Source organism: Thermobia domestica, chromosome 8 (assembly GCF_964235325.1).
Source record: "Thermobia domestica chromosome 8, izTheDome1.hap1.1, whole genome shotgun sequence".
NCBI classification, from domain to species: Eukaryota; Metazoa; Arthropoda; class Insecta; order Zygentoma; family Lepismatidae; genus Thermobia; species Thermobia domestica.
Window position 1 is genome coordinate 213,172,465 of NC_137461.1, and position 21,185 is coordinate 213,193,649.

At 33.1% G+C, this 21,185-nt stretch overlaps 1 protein-coding gene across 1 annotated transcript in view; it reads right to left on the reverse strand.

The window, feature by feature from the left end:
* LOC145692450 (cholinesterase 1-like) overlaps positions 1–21,185 on the reverse strand; it is a 103,739-nt gene that overhangs the window by 62,793 nt on the left and 19,761 nt on the right. The gene's annotated exons all lie outside the window — the stretch shown is intronic.

Below are 21,185 nucleotides of genomic sequence, written 5' to 3' on the forward strand. Positions count from 1 at the left end.
AAGTAGATCTCTCATCCTCTTACGTCCAAGATAAACTAATACGAGATAACGGTGAGCAATTCCAGCTTGACGAAAACGTAACTGAACCGGGATTCCTGCGCATACGTCTCTACTCAAGCTTCCGCAATGCAACTAAGCATCAAGTTTTCATAGCATATGTAACCAATGATGAAGATGACCATGATTATGATCAAAATGTTCTTCAAGGTTACTACTGTACATGTCAAAGCGGTGCTCGTACATTAGGTACATGTGCGCACGTTGCAAGTGTCTTGTGGTATTTAGGCCATGCACGACATTTACAGAATATTAGATTTCCCGATGACTCATTGCTAAGTACCACATTAGATGCTGCAAACCGAAATGATGAAAATAATGAACAGATAATTGATGAATTATTTTAACACCGTTCAGCATTAAGATATCTGTGGTGGGTTTTGGTAAAGGGCAAGGGTGCAGAATAATTCTACATGGTGGCTGAAGTATCAAGAAATGTTGCGTACTTAAACAGCGATCTGAAAACACTCTAGTCTACTACGATTTGTGGCTTCGACGTTTTTATCCACCATATTGGATCTGCAATCTTGAATTCAAGAATTTTGACCTCAGATTCGTAACCAACGACCCAAAACACCCTAGTAAACAGCTATTTGTGGCTACATTAAGGAGTTTCGTGTTTTTGATCCGCCATATTGATCCTAAATCTTGAACTCTAGAACTCTCACCTCAGATTCGTAATCAGCGATACGTGAAACCCATTATATCGTCGGTGAGACCAAAACTGTATGTATTTCAACACATACGCGCAACTATAAACTACAGTAATATGGAACATCCGTAAGGTAATTCGCGGGGGGTATGTGTGGGGGGCAAAGGGTGGTGTCAAGTGGGGTAGTTTGATAGTCTAACATGTGGTTGTTTGGGGTCCTTGTTGAGTTGATTAAAACAACAAATTGTTTTACATGCTGAAATCAGTTCAATTCCCCCCTCCCCAGCTACTTGGAGGCGGTTTTTTGGGGGGAAGGAGTGGATTTCGGTCTTTGTGCCCATTGATACTTTTGATCCACATTTTAAGAACTATCAACCAGCGAAGTTTCAACAACATTAGCCGAAAACCACTATCCATAAGAAAAGTGCGAGGCCCTTTTCATTCTAGACTAAGAACTCATATAAAATAATGGACACATAATGAGTTATTAAGCCTAGGTTATATGCTTAACTACTTACGTAACGCAAACCGTTTAAAAATTTCTATCATTTATAGTTTCGTCTTTGATTGATTATTTTCTGAAAGATCAAGGGGAGTTATACAATACGATTTCAACCTAACTCATTGATCTTAATCAAACTTGGCATGATTGTAAATCTTGACAACGTTTTACTCATATGAAATACTATGATGTGCAGGCTTTTAGTTCCCGAGTTAGAGGAGATCAAATTTGAAGTTTGGACTTCGACACATTTTCGAGTATCAATTTTAATAAAGATTTGATTAAAAACCAATGAAGGACAGTTTTCTAGCGCAACTGAGAAACATTAATTTTTAAAGCAAAATATTGAACAAATAGAAATATGATTAAATGTTAGACTGTTCAAAAATAATTGGAATGACGTCTGGACATTGAAAAATCATAAAATGTCGGACATGCTCGGCAAACGCCGAAAGGGTGGCAACCCTAATTTCACTGAAATTACCTGTGACGAAATATAAATGTTCTATTTGGCTATGTTACCTATTCTTTTCATTTACCAATATTGATATGATTCAAATGCCAGGAAGAGAGGGAAACTAATTCTCTAACAATACGATTCAAAAGAACTATATTTCCAATTTAGATTCAATTCCAGATCTCGGATACAAATTCAAAAAACGATTTAGAATGTGATTCTGATTCGACCACTTTCACCTCAAAAGTTGGCAATTTTCCAAGAGAAACGCTGCATATACACACACACACTTCACTTATTGTTATATAGTAGGCATATGCACGTTCGGTGTAAGACGCGGGTTTGATTCCCGGCGGAAGATTATATGATTCGATTGCCACGTTAATCAGTAGGTTCACGTCTCATATAGGGACACTCAACTGAAATCAACGACATTCCCGGTGGGAATTGAAGGGGTTCGGACATGATGGTAAGACAGAAGTTCGTCTCAAATGATTCACTGCTCAACAGGCATGTTAAAATCCGAACCAAAAAAACAATCAAGCTGTAGAGGCACATGAAATGTCCATGTACGTTCCGCACGACAAGAGATTACGTTAAACAACTTATTTTTTCTAGAGCACGGGAGCGATAGTGAATATTGAGAAAAGCGTTATATCATCAAACATTATATAAAATGCATGTTTTAGATAAATGTTACGCTAAAAAGTTAATTTCAGAGACAGATTAAACATTTATGGTTAAGATGTTTATATCACAAGGAGACTTACGGAAGTGAAACTTACCGTTTTGAATGAATCTTTGTAGACTTGTAGAACATCGAAAAATAATCGACACTTATTTTTTTTATTTCGGTAATGGTGTGGGTTTAAAAGTAGAAATAACCCTTTGAAAGTTAGGGGTGATGTTGAAGGATAGACAGAAAACAGTTATTGCATGTAGAAGAAAACATACTGCCAGGAGGAAGAGTTAGGACAGTTGATTCAGAATCTGACGTCAAAATTAGAAAATTCAAAATGGCAGATCCAGTATGGTGATTACAATTACAAAAGTCTTCTAGTTTGAAATGGCTGCAATTAGCCAAGAACAATTATAGCTGGCAGGGGTTACTGCGAGAAGGTTGCAGAACGATTTGAAATACCTTTCTGTTCTTATTTTAACGAGATGCTTGATTAAATTTCATATCTACACCTCTCACTATTCGAGGTGCTTGTTTATAGTGAGTCCCCTCACTTGTCAGTATGTTAGAGTTTCATACACAGAGAAAAATCCGTTCTCCGGACAGCGGCACATTGTAAAATATATGGTATCCTCTTGTTTACTATAGAAATCAGTACGGAGCATACGTTATCCGTATGCTACATAGGCACTGTCCTTAGATGTTACATCATGCCGTTGCAGGATGTCTGACATCTAATAGTTTTCCGTATATCACATACATATACTTATGTTATCTTCGTCAGCTATATGTTATATACGTCCAGTAGTATGTGAGATTCTGACCGCCTACATTGTTTCATACGGAAAGTATGTATAGATGGAACACTTATACGGAAAGTATTATAAAACATGCGTTTTCAGTTATACGCCTGCTGTACGTTAAGTCCAAAAACTACAGGAATTACGCATGTAACCTATCGTTTTAAGTACGCCACCTACATTATTTTCTCAGTGTATATCCTCAATTGTTATAATTATGAATTTATTGAGAAAACGTTTTACAGTAATGATATTCCGTAAAAAGATATGTCATGCATAAACATAGTTAACAGAACGCACACTTTATTACAGCAATAATTGCGCACCAATTGCAAAATGCTGCATAATCTTTGCAATAAAATGTTACGGGATTGCCAAACGCATGTGGTTTTTAATCAAAATAACCGCTTTCGTACCTCAGATACCTAATAATGTTTGCAAATGTGGGAGAAGAAAGCTGATTATGTATCAGTGATTGGATCTTAATTATATTATTACTGAGATGTAAATTTATGTTATAGAGAAGTACAATGTGAGAAAAATGTACAAGAAATTTTTCCATGGCCTAAAGAAGAATACATCAAGATGCTAAATCCTGTTGACCCTGCAGGAATGGTTTCTATTTTGAGATACTCCTTTGAGGTTTAACTCATACTAAAATATACTATAAATCACTTAAATAAGCATCCCGACTAGTGAGAGGCGAGGGGACTCACTTTCAATATGTACTCCGAATAGTGACAGGAAAGGAGGCTCCCTTTTAATAAGGACCCAAAATATTGAGAGGTGAGGGGACTCACTTTAAACAAGCACCCCGAATACTGAGAGGTGAGGGAACTCACTTTAAACAAGCACCCCGAATACCGAGAGGTGAGGGAACTCACTTTAACCAAACATACCGATAAAATAAGTACAGAAAGGGGTTTCAAATCGGTCTGCAATCTTCTCGCAGTGACCCCTGCCAACTACGATTGTTCTTGGCTAACTGCAAACCATTTCAAAATAGAAGACTTTTGTAACTGTAACCATAATATTGGATCCGCCATTTTGAATTTTTTAATTTTGACGTTAGATTCTGAATCAGCTGTCCTAAAACCTCCCTGGGACTATGTTTTCTCCTACATTAAATGATTGTTTTCTGTCTATGCTTCAAAATCTTCCCTAATGTTCAAAGAGTTACTGAGGGACCTTAAACTCGCAGCATTACCGAAAAAAAATACGTGTCGATTATTTTTCGATATTCTACAAGTCTACAAAGTATATTCAAATCGGTGAGTTACACTTCCGTAAGTTCTCTTGTTAGAGACGCATTCAGTAATATAAGAATGATGGCCACAACAATTAACTAACACAGTGACCAGGATTATTACAACATTTTCGAATTCTAGAATTTACGTACAAACGGTACCAAAGTTGTAAGAGTCATTTTCTAATGTGCAATATTTGTACTGTGTGCTCATGTTTCAATGTAATTAAGTTGTTCCTTGAAGTGTCAAATGTGCCATACATTTAAATTCATATGTTGGATCTGGTCAGTACAAAATCCTGATCAAAAGTCCGGTTCATCTATCCGAAAAACATAAGTGTTTTCCCACAGCAAATATCAATAAAAGTCATGGATTTTGATCTCACTCTTGTTCTTGTATCTCTTTCAGTTTTTTATGCACATTTGGTTCCAATAAGTCGGTTTCCCAACTCGGAGCTAACAAGTACGCAAATACGTGTATAGGTGTGTGTATGTGTGTGTGTGTGTGAGAGAGAGAGAGAGTCTAAAGTTACCATAAATGTGGGTAACGCAGATACAAGAATCAAGTATTGTAAATATCGTTATCTATATACATCCACATTGCAAGTATCAGGTAAAGTTACGCAAACCAACAAGTAGATTGGTTACCTAACTACCAGCGCACTTTCCCCCTCCACCCCTGACTACCAAAAAAATTACATATCCGCCACTGACCATTGAACTTTAACACAGAAGGATAGCATAAAGCGAGATTGGGTAATTGCACTGCACATATGCTTTTATGACATTTAAAATCATAAAAACTTACATCTAAAAACTTACAATCTAAAACTATTTTTCTTCTATCTTATAATGTCCCCATGGTAGGGTATTGACCCCATCCTTTAAAACACATCTCTTATCATCCACGCAACTTAAAGCTAACTTATTTACTTCTATACTGTACAAATCGTGCTTATAACTTCTAATCAAGTTCATCTTCTTATAATATTCTTTTTGGCTAATCAAACAGTCCTTATATTCGTTAAATGAAAGTTCTTTATACACAACGCTCTTCTTAACACCTTTAGCCTTCTTACAACACTTTTCTTTATCGAACTTACCTCTAAAGTCTTTATCTGTTAAATCTATTTGGGGGGCTTTTATACTGTACATCTTACTTCTTAAACCCACAAACTCTTCTATGATTGTGCCTTTAATCTCATCCTTCATTTTACCAAGTATTTTCTTATTGATTTGCGGTATCTTATATTTGTTATCTTTAGGGTAGTCACTGGTATCGAAGTAATCAATGTAGTTTTTCATGTCCTCGTACACATCTTCTGTTTGGATATGATATATATAGCTATCAGTATCTGTATAACATACTTCTATTTTGTCTTGGTATTTTGGTTTCATCACATTGTAATGGAAGTCGTACATTAAATATTTCGATAGATCTAAGATACTCATTCCAACATATATTGGTTTATTGAAAGTTAATTTTGTTTTATTCATTATGATCGCACATAGATTCTCAGTATAAATAATTCTATCTTTAAAATTTGGTTTAGCAATTAGTTTTTCTACTCTTGTTGGATCACATTCTATTTTTATAGGTTTACATCTCTTTCTAATATTTTCCATAGTCTTTCCAAAAACTGAATTGTTCATGAGCTTATAAAAGTCTTTTTCAAAGTCATTTGTTGCTCTAGTTCTCATCTGCGTGTTTAAATCAATATATTTCTTTAACCAATCTGATTGTTCGAACTCTATTACTCGATGTATCTTGGTAAGTTTTAATCCAAGTGAAAGACATTGTTTTAGGTTTCGATAGTGAATTACATATTTTTCTTTGTCATATAGGGTTGTTAAGAGTTTTGATTGTTTTGAACCAGGTGGACACATGTTTTGAGGTGCTAATGGGTAGTCTTTGTGATAGTCATGCAATTCTTTAGGATATTCAAGATCAACTTCTAATATGTAACCAGTATCAGAATCATCAGGTATATTTGTGAAATCTATTTCTCTTATCTCATCTTCACTTAACCATCTGAATCCCTTATACGGCATATATTGACTCATTGCCCACCCATACAAGTTATTGGCATCTAGATACATTAAGTAAGAATCTTCTTTATTCTTATTGTAATCTTCCATATACTTATTGTTTGCTTTCACATATCTTTTTGAGCATTGACTAATCCCGCCTCTTATACCTTTTTCTATCATCAATACCATATCGTAATCAGTTAATAACTCTAGTTTTATAGTTGTCATCTTTAACATTGCATCCCAAGCTAAACCTGGTGCTGTCATATACCAAGCTGGATCGAGACCATAAGCTTTAAGACATGTTTCTCTAAAGTTTTCAAACACATCTGCTAATAACAACACATCGGTTTTTAGATATAAGTCATGGTATTGTCCGAGATTCTTAATTTTAAATGTTTTCCACACTTTCTTTGCATGCTTATAATCCTCATCGCTTATATGTGTGTTGTTAAGCTTGTTGTAGAATGCTTCCTTTGGTGGTAATTTTCTTTCTCTAAACCTATCATAATTGTTAACATAATCGTACGGATAAACACCTTTTCTTGTTACAAGGTTAAATTGTTCTTCATCAGGATAGAAGTGTTGTGTGTGCACCATTTGTTCTCTCGTTAGGTTTGATGATAATTTGTCTAAACTACATGCCATAAATCTAAATGAATCTACGAATTTTAATTTGATGGTTCCAACTTTTTTACTGAATGATATGTAGCGTTGCTCGTTATTAGGTATTAATTCTATTTGTTCTTTATTACATCCTAGCTCTTTTATAAACAAGTGAGAGTCATATCCAGATAGGTTATGTATAATCACTGGTACAAACTTTGGTACTTTAACTTTTAAATTGCAGTTATTACATAGAGGTCCTACAAACTCTCCTGTTATATGATCGTGATGTTTAACCTTGTGGTTTTCAGGTGTATATTTTACTTTACAGTAAGAACAGGATTCGGATTGGTTGAACTCTTTTATCTGTTTACGTGTTAATGGTAATTCGTTATTTTGTTTGTATATGTTCGATATGTGTTTGGCTTCTTTTGTTAACAGTCTTATAAATTTAGTAGCAGTGTTCTTACCTCTATACACAACAGGATTAGTTTAACTTCCATCACTTTTTACAATATAGTAACAGAACCCAGATGGTTTGTGCTGTTGATATTTTTTGGTATATGACTCATCTTCTGGATAACATTGTTTACATCCCATAACCTTATGTAGCAGACATTCAAAATTAGCGTAAATCACAAATGGCAACTTCATCGTAAATTGATAGTTTTTAAATTCAACGTATGTATCTTTCGGTGGCATTTCTATCTTAACAGCTTCGTGAGTGGAACAATCTTTTTCGTGTTTATCTAATGCACTTTGTGAGTAAAAATATAACAAGCGTCTATCACATAAGTATTTTCGAGCTCTCCATTTAGTTATTTGGCTGCTTACTAATCTACTTAAATCTTTAATCCAACAATAGTGTGTTTTAACTTGGTCTTCATTTTGTTCTTTTACATATAATAAATTCACATGGATGTCTTTCTTGTTTTTAGTATGATATAAAACGTATATTGTATATTTTCCATCATCACTATATGTATAAACGTTAAATGATATATTGAGCCGTCTTTCAATTTTTGGGATGTCACTTAGTTTTACAGGAAAATGAATATCTTTTAATATTGTTTCTAAGTCCTTAACAACTTGCTTGTACTTTGGTGGCCGTTGAGGATCTTTTTCAACAGGATGCAATGCAGAGGCAATTGAATACAAGAAACATTTTTCATCTTTGTTCTTTACATTGATAACTGCTTGTTTTCTTTTGATTTCCTTTGGTAGTTCTCTATATGATGATCCTCTATATGGTGCATATTTATTAAGAGCTAACTCCAAGTAGTTTATATTTGTAAGAGTCCATCCAGAACCTCTAGCTTGGAACTCGTCCATTCTTGCTCGTAATATTTGTTTAGCATCACTTATGAATTCTTTTAGATTGGTTGATTGGAATACCTCTTTGTTATTGATGTTGAAGTAAATGTCTTGAATCTCTTTACCTTTCTTATATTGACAGCTTATTAGGAGATTAGCCTTTAACGATCCATGTTTTTGTAAGCTGATGTTCAATCTATTTATTAAAGCTTTTGATGTTGAATTGATATATTGTTCTAGAGGATCATGTTCTTTGTAAGTTGTTATAAATCTCCATGTTTCTAATCTTGATTTGAATGCTGTGCTTTTAAGTTTTACATCGATTGGTTGTGATTCAACTTTGATTCTTGGTTCTTCAATTACTTCTTGTTTAAATGGGAATACATTTCTAATCTGCCTTCTGCTTTGTTCATCGTCATGTTGTTTAAGAAGGTCTATCAGTTCTGCTTTTCTTAATCGGGAATATCTTCTGATTCCCCTCTCTTTACATTGTCGTCTTAACTCTATTACAGTAAACTTATTATAATTACTCATCTTATTTGTTATATAGAAAATCTTCGTTAGTACTCTTCACCGGGTTATTTCAGTTCATTTTCATTTGTCCTAGTACAACGCTTAACATTGTACACTCCTGCCATTGTCTACATATTAAGCGTTGTATTAGAACACGGCTTTTATGGGATTAACCCATCAAAGTCACATATACACATTTTAAACTGAATCATTTTTGTAAACTTACTCATCATCATCAGCAGCAGCAGCATCATCATAATCATCACTACCATATTTGTATTCATCATCACTACTCAAATCAGATGTTTTTTGCTGCGTTACTAATAACTCTTTTTCCATTAACAGTATTTGCTTCTCTAGTAGTGTTGCTAAGAGTTTAAGATCATGATGAATTAGTTCAAGTCTATCATATAATAAATCAAAATCTTTCTCCATATTTGTTATATAGAAAACCAACAAAAATGAAATAAATTTTAAAATCTAAGAATAAAAACAAACATGACTAGTGCTAAGGAAATATTATCTTACAAACCTGTATTTGATTGTGTATGTAAACATTTAGATATTGGTGGTTATAATGACAAAGACAAAATAAATTTTAGCGTATCCTTAGGTATGTTAGATCATTTGTTCAAGAAGGCTACTAAAGAAAACAACTCATTTCTTACACAAAACATTCTCTATGCGAACGTTATGAACTTGTCAGATGAGATATTAGATTCACTGACTGATGAACAATGGCTATCTATAGGCTATGATGATTATGAGGGGGAATACAACTATGATCACATTACAGAAGACTTCATACGTAAATATCTACAGAAAGTTAATTTGATTGAAATATGTTTATGGAAAGAGTTATCGGAAGAGTTTATAAGAGAATTCGCTGATAAAGTTGATTGGGAGATTATTTCAGGAAGCCAAGACTTATCAGAAGACTTTATAAGAGAATTTGCAGATAGAGTTGATTGGAAAGAAGTATCGTATCATCAAAAGCTATCTGAAGAATTTATTAATGAGTTTATAGATAAAGTTGATTTTGATGCTATATCTTACAAAAACGAACTCTCTGAAGCCTTTATACGAGAACATGCAGATAGAGTTAATTGGTGGTACATATCTGGAACTCGTCAATTATCAGAAAACTTTATAAGAGATTACGCTGACAAAGTAAATTGGGAAATGATTTCAATGTCTCAAAATTTAACAGAAGAATTTATTGCAGAGTTCGAAGGTAGAGTTCATTGGACTAACATTTCAACTTATCAAGACCTCTCTGTAGATTTTATATATATATTTAGACATTACGTAGATTGGAGAGCCATAATAAGAAAATATCATAATAATCCTGATTTAGGTAGTATGCTGAATTTAGCGTACGATGTTGCAGCAGAGGGTTAATGCATAACTAATTATCTTTTATGGCTATTATACCATAAAAGTTGTATGTTTGAAAGGGAGCCAGTGCTGTTGGCCCCCAGTTGTAACCAAAACTTATTACCTTTACCTCTACAAATCTCTTATACTTAAAAACAAATCAATAACAAACTCATCATCTTCTCCATCTGCATTCTTTAGATCTACATGACAACGATGCGAAATAACACAATCACACTTTTCTTTTACTTTGTTTAGGAGGTTAATCGAGTTTGGGTCTTTGGTTTTAAACAATATAGCCATGTCTGGATATTTTTCTTGTAAGCATTGTAATCTTGTCTTTACGTTACACTCTTGAATTCTTCCAACCCAATACCTGTAACTCTCATAGCTCTTTACTTGTTCTCTTTTGTCTGTTTCATACTTTTCTAATATCTTTTGTAGTTGAATAGGGGAGAGATTATTTTTAACAATAACTAGTTTGTGTACTTTCCCTGGATCTTCTGTATGTTCTGCAGCTATCTCTCTAAGTCTTGTGTTCTCTATTCTTAAATCGTTCATTTGTTGTTCTATCTCTTCTACTCTTGTTTGAAGCTGATCGTTGCTAGTAAGGTATAGCTGTTGAAAGTCTTTAACGAAGTAGTTAATAATGATTTGATTACATTTAAGATAAAACTCAGGAGAAACCCATCGAGATATATCCAAAATCAACTCTTTACATACATATGTTCCTCTTATTTTGTTCCATGTTTCACCTTTACCTCCTGTTACTTTTCTAATAATTTCATCGGCCTGAATTCGGTCCCTGGAAATATAATCTATTAGCTCTTTTGATTCTTTGTTTTCTAACCATTTTTTGAATCTTTTTCCACCATCTTGGCACAACTTGGTAGCATTGAAATATCCTGTACTCTTATCTATAATCAACTTGAAATCACCAAAAATACCATACCAATACTGATCCTTGATCTGTTCATAACAAATATCGTTTAAGCTAAGTGAACTATCCATAGTACTCATATTTATATATAGAAAATCTTTATTTTTAACTTCATTTTCGTTACCACGTGTTATTTTTTGAAAGATTTAATCGGCTCATATGTGAGCTCTGGAAATATATGCTATGAGAGTAAATCTTTGATCACTGTTTGTACCTTTTGGCTCTATATAATACGTTGAGTTTTGCTGGCTTGGATGTAGGCCAGCTAATTTTTATCATAATATTCAAGTAGTTTCTTACTTCTTACTAATCTTAAAGTCATCCCCACGAATTCGTTGTGATGGTTTTATATAAGAAATTAACTCTGTAGACTGCTTATTTCGTTACCCGCTAGTTTTACTGTGTAAGATGAGTTTCTGAAGTGGTCGGAATCCCGACGAATTCGAAGTTTGTTGTGTTGTTAATTTTTGATAATTTCCACAGCTGGAATACAAGCGCTGGAAATATATGTTATGAGAGTAACGTTTCATTACTGTGTAAGATGAATTTTCAAAGTAGCCCGAATTCGGTCCACTTATTTTTTGATAATTTCCACAGTCGAAATACCGACCCCGGAAATATGCTATGAGGGGTATCGTTTTGTTATCCCCTTATCTCGTTCAAACTATCCTTTTATGGCATAATAACCATAAAAGACAAACATTTATATTTACACTACAACATTACTCTTATCTATCCAACTATTATGCGAATCATCAAACCCTAACCATTTGACATATACTTTATCACCTTTCTTTCTCAACACCTTTTCTACCAAGTATTCATCCTTATGTTTCGTCTTTAATAGTTCTGGTTCGTAAAATCTACCTTGCACATCCTCTTCTTCTAAATCTTTAATTCTATATGTAGGTGGATTAGATGGAATAACTTCACTAATAACAAATACTTCTGTTGACCAATTAGGTGTATATCCTTTCTCAAATAACCCTTTCGACTTACTTATACGAACATGATCACCTAACTTGTATTTGGGCTTAACACGCTTATATTCTTTTTGATACACTTTCTCCAATATTGTTCTCTCATTCTTCTTGTTAACTTCTATAGGTTTTAAACCAATTGTTCTATGAATTTGATGATTATACTCTTTAACTAGTGTTGATAATATCTCTATCCATTTGTAGTTCCCTTGTGTTGTGAACCTTTTCCATATGTTCTGCTTAAGCGTTCGATTAAATCTCTCAACAACAGAAGCTTTCTTACCACTATAGGTTGAGTAGTGATTAATCTTATTTTCATCCATTAACTTCTTAAACTCTTTATTGTAAAACTCTTTACCTTGATCTGTTTGTAAGTTACTAGGTTTTCTCGTTCTTAATTTGGATTCGAATGCTTCTGTAACATTCTTCCCACTCTTATCTTTAACAGGAACAGCAAACGCATATTTCGAGAACACATCTATAATCGTTAGCAAATATTTATAACCTTTATTGATTTTGGAAACACCTTTTAACACACCACTATCCATTTCTACAAGATCAGCTTGCCAAAGATCATCGATACCTTTTATAACCACACTTAATCTGTCAAAGTTTTTTCTAGATGGTTTGTGAATTTCTTCTACAATGTCTTCTCTAACACCTTTACCTTCTTCTAGTCAATTAGGCTTTTTAACGAATTGGGTTTTAGTAACACCACATACAGAACAAATACCTTTCTTTAGATATCTTCCATTCTTTGTTTGTTCAATTCTAATGGTATCTTTCTTCGTATCTGTCAATTTCTTACACTTAACACAATACATCCTGTTTATTATATAGAAAATCAATAACTATCGCTGTTTAATATTATGCTATCAACATTCTCACCATCATCATCACTATCTTCGTCTTCTCTTTCTACATGCATAAGAAGCAATAGTAATTTACCATGTTTCAGATCAGAACCTTTAGATGGTCTAATTGCCAAATTATCATTTGTATTAAAGTGCAATGGAAAAGTTTCAACTAGAGAATCATTTAAATATAGATCTATGTAATACGTATTGTAAGATGACTCTATATGCATTAACCTACCTTTATAAAGAAATTTGTATGTGATAGAGAGATTATGTATTAAAAAGAACGGAGTTTCAACATTTTCTGATATCAATCGACTATGAAGCTCTATATCATAACTCCGTTTGATGAAGTTAAGCTCTTCTTTCAACATAGCAATGTCTTTTCTCACAACTGCATTATCTAACTCTGATGTCATTTTAACATTACCAAAGATATCCATATTTATTATATAGCAAACGTCTTTAGGAAAGCTCTCTCTCTATGTACATTACAACAAACAATAATTGTCCTTCTTCCATAGCAGAATTTTTATTTGGTTTAATCGTAATTATATCGTTCTTCTTAAAGTCAAAAGGTATATCTTTAATCAAAGTATCACCCAAATATATATCTAGAAAGTATTTATCCAAACTTAAGTTCATGTGCATTATTTTTCCATTATAGAGAAATTTGTAACCGTTAGAGAGATTAAATATTCTAAAGATTGGCTCCTTAACGTATTTAACTTTTAATCGATATAGTAGAGGCATGGTTTCTTTCTGCATAACCAGTTTAGTAGTATCCATCCTAATCTTTTGAAAATCTTCTTTCTTTATGTATGTGTCTTGTAACGTTTCTAATGCATCTTCAAATCGTTTTCTATCGTTCTCTAATTGGGCTTCTATTGATCTAAGTTGACTTACGCTAACAACATCATTTAAATTCTCCAACAATTTTAATTTTTCTTCACTAATATCAACATCACCTTTTCTATCTTTAACATTACCAAATATATCGATACTCATTTATTATACAGAAAATGCCCATCCCAGTTTTTCAAAACATTTCTTTAACATCTCTATTTGTCTAGGTGAGCGTTTAAAATCAATATCAACATGAACATCGTGCTTTCTCAACAGATAGTGCAATACACATTTCAAGTTAATAAACAATGCTCTTTCCGGATACAGCTCCCTAAAGACCTCGTGTAAGTTTTCGAAGTCGTTTATAAGTGTTTCCTCCATATGTTGTAATTTTAATGGTTTTTGATCGGTAAGGTGATAGTGTATTAAATAGACATCATCATAATATTTTGTGTATTTGTTTTTCTTTAGTACTTCTAGAACATCTTTTGTTGATATTAAATCTCTTGGTATATCTCTAAGTTCATCATTTAACACCTTGAGCACCTCTTCGGGAATAATTCTATCCTGTAAAGCTTACAAACGAGATAGCTGTAACTTAAATCTTTTTATAGTATCATACCATGGTTTTCGTACGCAAGCAGCTTTCGTTTCTTCACAAGTACTGTAAACCCAGCCATTCTCTACAGAACAATCATCACAAATGTAACTACTCATACCTTTTGTTAATGACTTACTACCACAATAACTGCATTGTAATGGCCTAGAGCTATAACTCGACAACAAGTCCTTTAAGGTAATTATTGGACGTAACTTTCTCAACTCTTCTTCCGTGTACAAAACTTTTGGTATTAACCTTTTCCATAGATCAATAACATTGTATACGTTGTTTTTATCGTTTAAGTCTATCTTGCTAAAATCCTGAAAATACTGATAAAAATTATATCTATCTAGTGCATCTAGTTCATCCTCATGCTTCTCAAAATAATCTAAAAATCTATTGTGTATAGCTTCCATATTTATCTTAAAGCAAAACTTTTATTGATACAAACCATAAAAGCACTTAATCATTTTTAATCATATACATAACGTCGCTAAAAGAATACCCTTGATTTAGAAGATTTAAGACCTTAACGCAAAGATGACCACATATAACTGAGTTAAAGTCTTGTATTCGTTCGTCATTGTAAAGTAAGTTTTCGGTACCAAGATATTGTACCAGTTGTTTAGGAGGAACACCACCATAAGAATCGAACACGTACTTTATGTTGTTATCTTTCCAATAGCATATCCAATGAGTACCAATGTTTTCAGATTTATCAAGGTTAACTACACCACACTCATTTACATAGGGTTTTTGTGGAAGTTCATCACTCATAAATACACCTCTAAATCGTTTTATCTTTAGTTTTTTAGCCAACCTCTCTATATCGAAGTTGGTCAATGGTTTTAGTTTTTTGACTTCTTTGGTTTACCTGCCCCTTGCTTTTCTTCCATAGCCATATTGTGTCTTTTTTGTTCTTCAAGTTCTTGTTTATTCTTCTTAGCATCCAGTACAGTTTTAGTAATCGCTGCTGCACCACCTGCTAATGAACCAACTGCTCCTAAAGCTGCTAGAATGGCTGGAATTGTAAAAATAAAACCGCCAATATGCTCTTTCTTAATCTTTTTCATTTGTGCAGTAGTTAAAGTTAAATCCATTCCTTTACCTTCTTTAATTTTCTTAACTTTATCGTTAAGTTGTTTCTTTGTTAATACATGATCAATATTTAGATCCTATAGTTCGTTATATGGAACACTAAACATACAACCTTTAATAGAACAAATCTTCCTATTTATTTAAGAGAAAATCTTGGTTTGTAAAAGTACAGTTGTTGTAGCTCCACCAAAATCAATTAAGGAATCATTCTCATCTGTTATCCTTATCTCAAAATTGTCAACCTTGTCTTTGGATACAGGGAAAAATAATGGATAAGTAGGCTCGTAAATAATACTATGTTTGAACTCAGCATCTGTTTTGAATGATGCTATGAACTCTGTTTCTCTATGTGTGTATTCTGTATCTTTAACAAACATGCCATCTGCTATATAACAGTGAACATTTATAGTATCAAACGGATGAAACTTTGGCAACTTACTTCCAATATGTGTTTTGTTCTTTTCTAAAACTTCAAAAACATTAAACCCAAGGACAGTGCCTATACTCCCAATTGTAACATCATTACTATCAGTTTCAATTTTAACTCTATTTCTTAAATGATCTGATAATGTTATGTTTTGGAATGAGATTTTAAATATTCATTAAGACTTTTTAAGCTATATTGCCCTTCTGGTATAAAAACTTGTCTATCACCGTATGAGAAACTGTTTTTTTGTGTTGTTATGTTTGGTGTCAGATATGTACTGTAAAACCCAACTAGCCCTATTCTTAAATAGTTGCTCTTGTTGTCTAATTCGTAATGGAGTTTCTTCTTTAAAACCGAAGTATCACTCGTTAGCTTAAATACCTTAGCCATTTATTATATAATAAATGAACGAGTTTGACTTACCTAGAGATATTCCAAGAGAGAAAGTAATCAAGTTAATAGAAGATGTCATTCGAAAGTTAGAATGCAGTTTAAAGAAGAAAAATAGAAAACTACGAATTGTTAAATATGCATACTACACTTTGATCACGTTATCAGTTATTCTTTCTGCAACAACTGGGTTTATTAATATTTTTATACCTGTAACAATTTACTCGATATTGACAACGTCTCTTGCAACTGGAAGTGCTATAATAACAGGTTTGTCTTCGAAGTTGAACATAAGCAAAAGAAAAGATGAATATAAAACCATTGTCACGTGTATTAACTCATTTAAAGAACAGTTAGAGATGATAATAACATTGAATGGTGAAATGGATGGCGAATATATAAAAGATACGTTGCTTAAGATCAGAGAACAACTTAAAGATATAAGATCATAAAATTTGCCCCGCTGTATTCGGAGGTCCAAAATGTTCTTAAGGGTGAGCAAAACGCTCACCCTACAGTTCATCCTCAAACTCTTTGAAAGCAATCACTTTTGAAACCCATGACGCAATGTGAACTATGATGTCTGGGTGGTAGTATGTGCCCGAGATAAGAAGATCAAGCTTGTTTGTTCCTTTTGATTTGTTAAAGAACTCTAATCTTTGGCCCTTCACATGTGTAGGGCCTAAAAGTCTTGTAAACGTTTCAACTGTTTCCTTCGCATTACGTAAGACAGGCGCGAGTTTAAGTCTTTTACAGACGTCGGGAAAATCGACGGCCGTTGTGATGGTAAAGCAATCTTCATCAACGAGTCTGGCCAGTACTCTCTAATCATAAAAGAACGATTTTCTCTATAATAAATGAGTAAGAAAACTATTAATTGGGAAGTAAAAGAGATGATAAAAGAAACAACAGCTAAGAAAAGAAATAGAGAGCTTATACCTGATGATATTCGTTGTCTTATCGTAGGTTCGTCGGGGTCTGGTAAAACGTTTTTGCTATTTAACTTCTTATTACAGCCAGGTTGGTTAAACAATAATTACTTCTACATATATTCTAAAAGCATGAATCAGCCAAAGTATGAGCAGTTAAAAGATGGATTTGAAAAGGCAGAACTAAAGTTTAAGAAGCAAATAGCAACGTTCTTAAGCGGTAATGATTCAATTGTGCCTATTGATGAATGTGAAAAATACTCTGTTGTTGTGTTTGATGATTACATTTTGGAGAATCAAGATACTGTTAGAAATTACTTTACAAGAGGTAGGCATAGACATTTAGACTGTTTCTATCTTGCACAAACATATTCAAAAGTACCTAAACAGCTTATAAGAGATAACGTCAACTTCCTATGTATATTCAGGCAAGATGATACTAATCTTAAACATGTGTATAATGAGTTTGTTGGGGGAGATATGTCTTATGATAAATTTAAAGAGATATGTTCAAAATGTTGGCAAGAAGATTATGGTTTCATAGTAATTGATATGACAAGGAAGGTAAACAATGGTAAGTATAGGAACAAGATAAAACACTTCTTGAACGTTTGATGTTTATTGACGTTTGACGTTTTAACGTTTGACGTTCTTTGACGTTTATTGACGTTGTTTGACGTTTATTGACGTTCTTTGACGTTCATTGACGTTCGTTCGTTCGTTTGCTATACAATAAATGGATGAGAAAGAAATTGATAAGAATATTAAGTTGAAGGAGTTCTTGATAAAGGGCTTCAAATCTTGGAAGAAAGAAAGAGCAGGTATATACGATAAATTTAAGACACAAGAGCAACCTGTAATCGATGCTATTCAAAACTTGGGAAGTGAGATCAAAGAAGTAGCAGAGCAAAATAAAAATCTAATAACTGAACTTGTTCCAGTTGCACATAAGACGGCTTCAATAGATCCTAGTCTATTAGAAACACCTAAAAAGACAGCTTATGATAGTTCTCCAAGTAGTAGTGATACGCCTATAACGGGAGAAATAAAACAAATGAGAAAACAGATTAAAGACAAAGTGGAAGGAGTAGAACCTTTAACAACAGCACAGTCATTTGGTAAGATTGCAACGAAATATTATAGTAAAAGAAATGACACTGTGTTTGGAATAAGAGCTGCAGAAGAAGATGGAAAAATAATAAACAAGATAGGAAATTTGGAAGTTAAAGTGAATGGTGATGATTTGATAATTAATGGTAAATCTTATAAAGGAACAGAATGTCTATGGGAATTGTTAACGATGAATACTAATAAAACCATTGAAGATTATGATGATGATGATTTTGAACAGTACAAGGAAATAATTATAGAATCAGATGCTGCCTTCCAAAAATATAATCGAGATAAAAAGGTAGCATCTAGTAGGGGTTCAAAGTACATTAATATTATCAAGCCTATTTGGGATAATTATATTAAACCAACTTTACCTCCAACTCCTAAAAAGAACACGACACCTAAAAGGACTGGTGAAGGAATTAAACAATATACAGAGATACCTAAAGAATATATATGGATGGATGATGTGAGAAAGCTTATAGATAGGTTAATAGTTATAGATGGAGAAGAAAAGGCTGGAAATGATAACTTTTACAATGAGAAAGTAGGTATAGTGAGTATGATTAATAATAAGCTTTCACAGTTTATTCCTAATGATCCAAAAGGTATAGGTTATTTGATTAAGATCTTAAATACATTACCACCACGATTCTGGAATGATGAGAAGCTTGGAAAAGGACTAATGAATAAGATTTTAAACATGAAGGGGATACCAGAGTTACATATACCAGGCTTCAGATTTTGCGGGCCTTTTACGAAGCTTCAAGAAAGGTTAGAGAGAGGTGATGAAGGTATTAACCCATTAGATGAGGCTTGTAAAGAACACGATATATACTACAGAGACAATAAAGATACAGAATCGAGACATATTGCAGATAAGGAACTGGAAACTAAAGCATGGAAAAGAGCATTTAGTAGTGATGCGCCAATTGGTGAACGATTAGCTGCTTTTGGAGTTGGTACTGCTATGAATGCTAAGGTTAAGTTGGGATGGGGATTATAAGCTTCAGAAAATTTTTCCTCAGTCGACTTTACGACAATGCTAATATTTATATAGCTTGATGGTGTTTACCATAAAGCGCTGTTTCAAGATTTTCTTTATAATAAATGGATAGTATTGAAAGTTATGAGTTACAAAGTTTTAAAGCTAACACAAGAACATTTAATAATTTGAATGAAGCTAACAAAGATATTGAGTTTGATTTCAACGTATGGGACGGCTTTATACATCCACACAAAGCAGATTGTCATATGACTTTTGAAGTTGTTGGTGCATCAGCTGGAGGAACATTTGGTGCAAATGATACTATAAAACTTGTAGATAACTTCTTCCCATTCTTCTTTTCTCAAATTGAGGTTAGAAAGCATGGAGTTGTTATAGATAAGGTTGAGCTACCTGGAATTACATCTACAGCTGTCGGAACATTAAAGATTTCCAAGCCAGAAGTTGAATATTTAAAACAAGCAGGATTTGAAACAGATGATAAACTTGGTCTAAGAAAGGACTTTAGCGTTTTGTATCCATTAAGATTAATTCCAGGCTTCTTAAGTGATTATAAAGAGGTTAGGTGGAAAGGTGGATTGAGAATAACTTTTACAAAAGCTAACAACAATAACGATGTCTTGTACAAATGGGCTGGATCAGGAGCAGCTCCTCATGATGGAAAAATAACAATAAAAAGTATGGAGATAAGAATGCCTATTGTTGAATACGAATCTAATTATGAAAACAAGTTAAAGTTGAGCATTCTTAAAGAACCAAAAATCATGTTTTCATTCCATACTTATCAATGTGTTCAAAAGACTGTTGTAGGTTCTTTCTTGGAGTTTGATGTTACTACTCAATTTAATTCTAGACAATTTGATATGCCTGATTTCGTAGTTGTAATGTTTCAAACTGATAGAAGTGGTAAACAAACAGCAGATGCAAGTAAGTTTGATCATTGTAAGGTAAATAATATCTATCTTAAGAATGGGAAGAATGAGGTATTTCCGAAAGAATCAAGAAACTTAGATATTGCTAACAAGGATTACTTTAAGATGTACGAAGATTATACTGCGTTTAAGAGAATAACATGTGGTAACACCGAAATGTACTATGACCCTAAAGAGTTTATAGATAACAGGCCAATGTATGTGATTAATTGTAGTAAGAGGAAGAATGTATCGGTAAATGAGAGAACAAACATAAAGATTGTTGTAGACTTTGCAGAAGCTGTGGCTGGTGATACTATATGTTATGCGATTTTAATTGGGCGAAAGAACTTTACATATGATCCCAAGAATGAAAAAGTAGTAGAAGAGTTTTAGTTAGTTAGCAAAATATCAACGGGCATAAGGGTATCGAAAAGATACCCTCAAACTGTTTTCATTAACGATTGTTTTATGGAAGTTTTTCCATCAAACGAAATTGATAAAAATGATTAAATATTTTTTTGGTGAAGATAAAAATTGAAGGTTGATTTTCTATATAATAAATACGATGGCAAAACACGTTGATTTTTTAAACAAGCTTGGAAGTCTTGAACAAAAAGAGGTTATTGGATTAAGAGAATTAGAATTAAATACAGAATATAAGATTGTGAAAATGGAAAAGATTAAAACTAAGTTTGGGAAGAGCATATTAGCTGAGTGTAAGAAGTTCAAGGTTTTTCTTTTACCTAGATTTACAAAACACTTAACAGATAAAATGATTGATGAGATCGCTAAAGATGGAATAAAAATCAAATACACTGGTCTAAAAGGTAACTATCCAACTGTTGAGTTC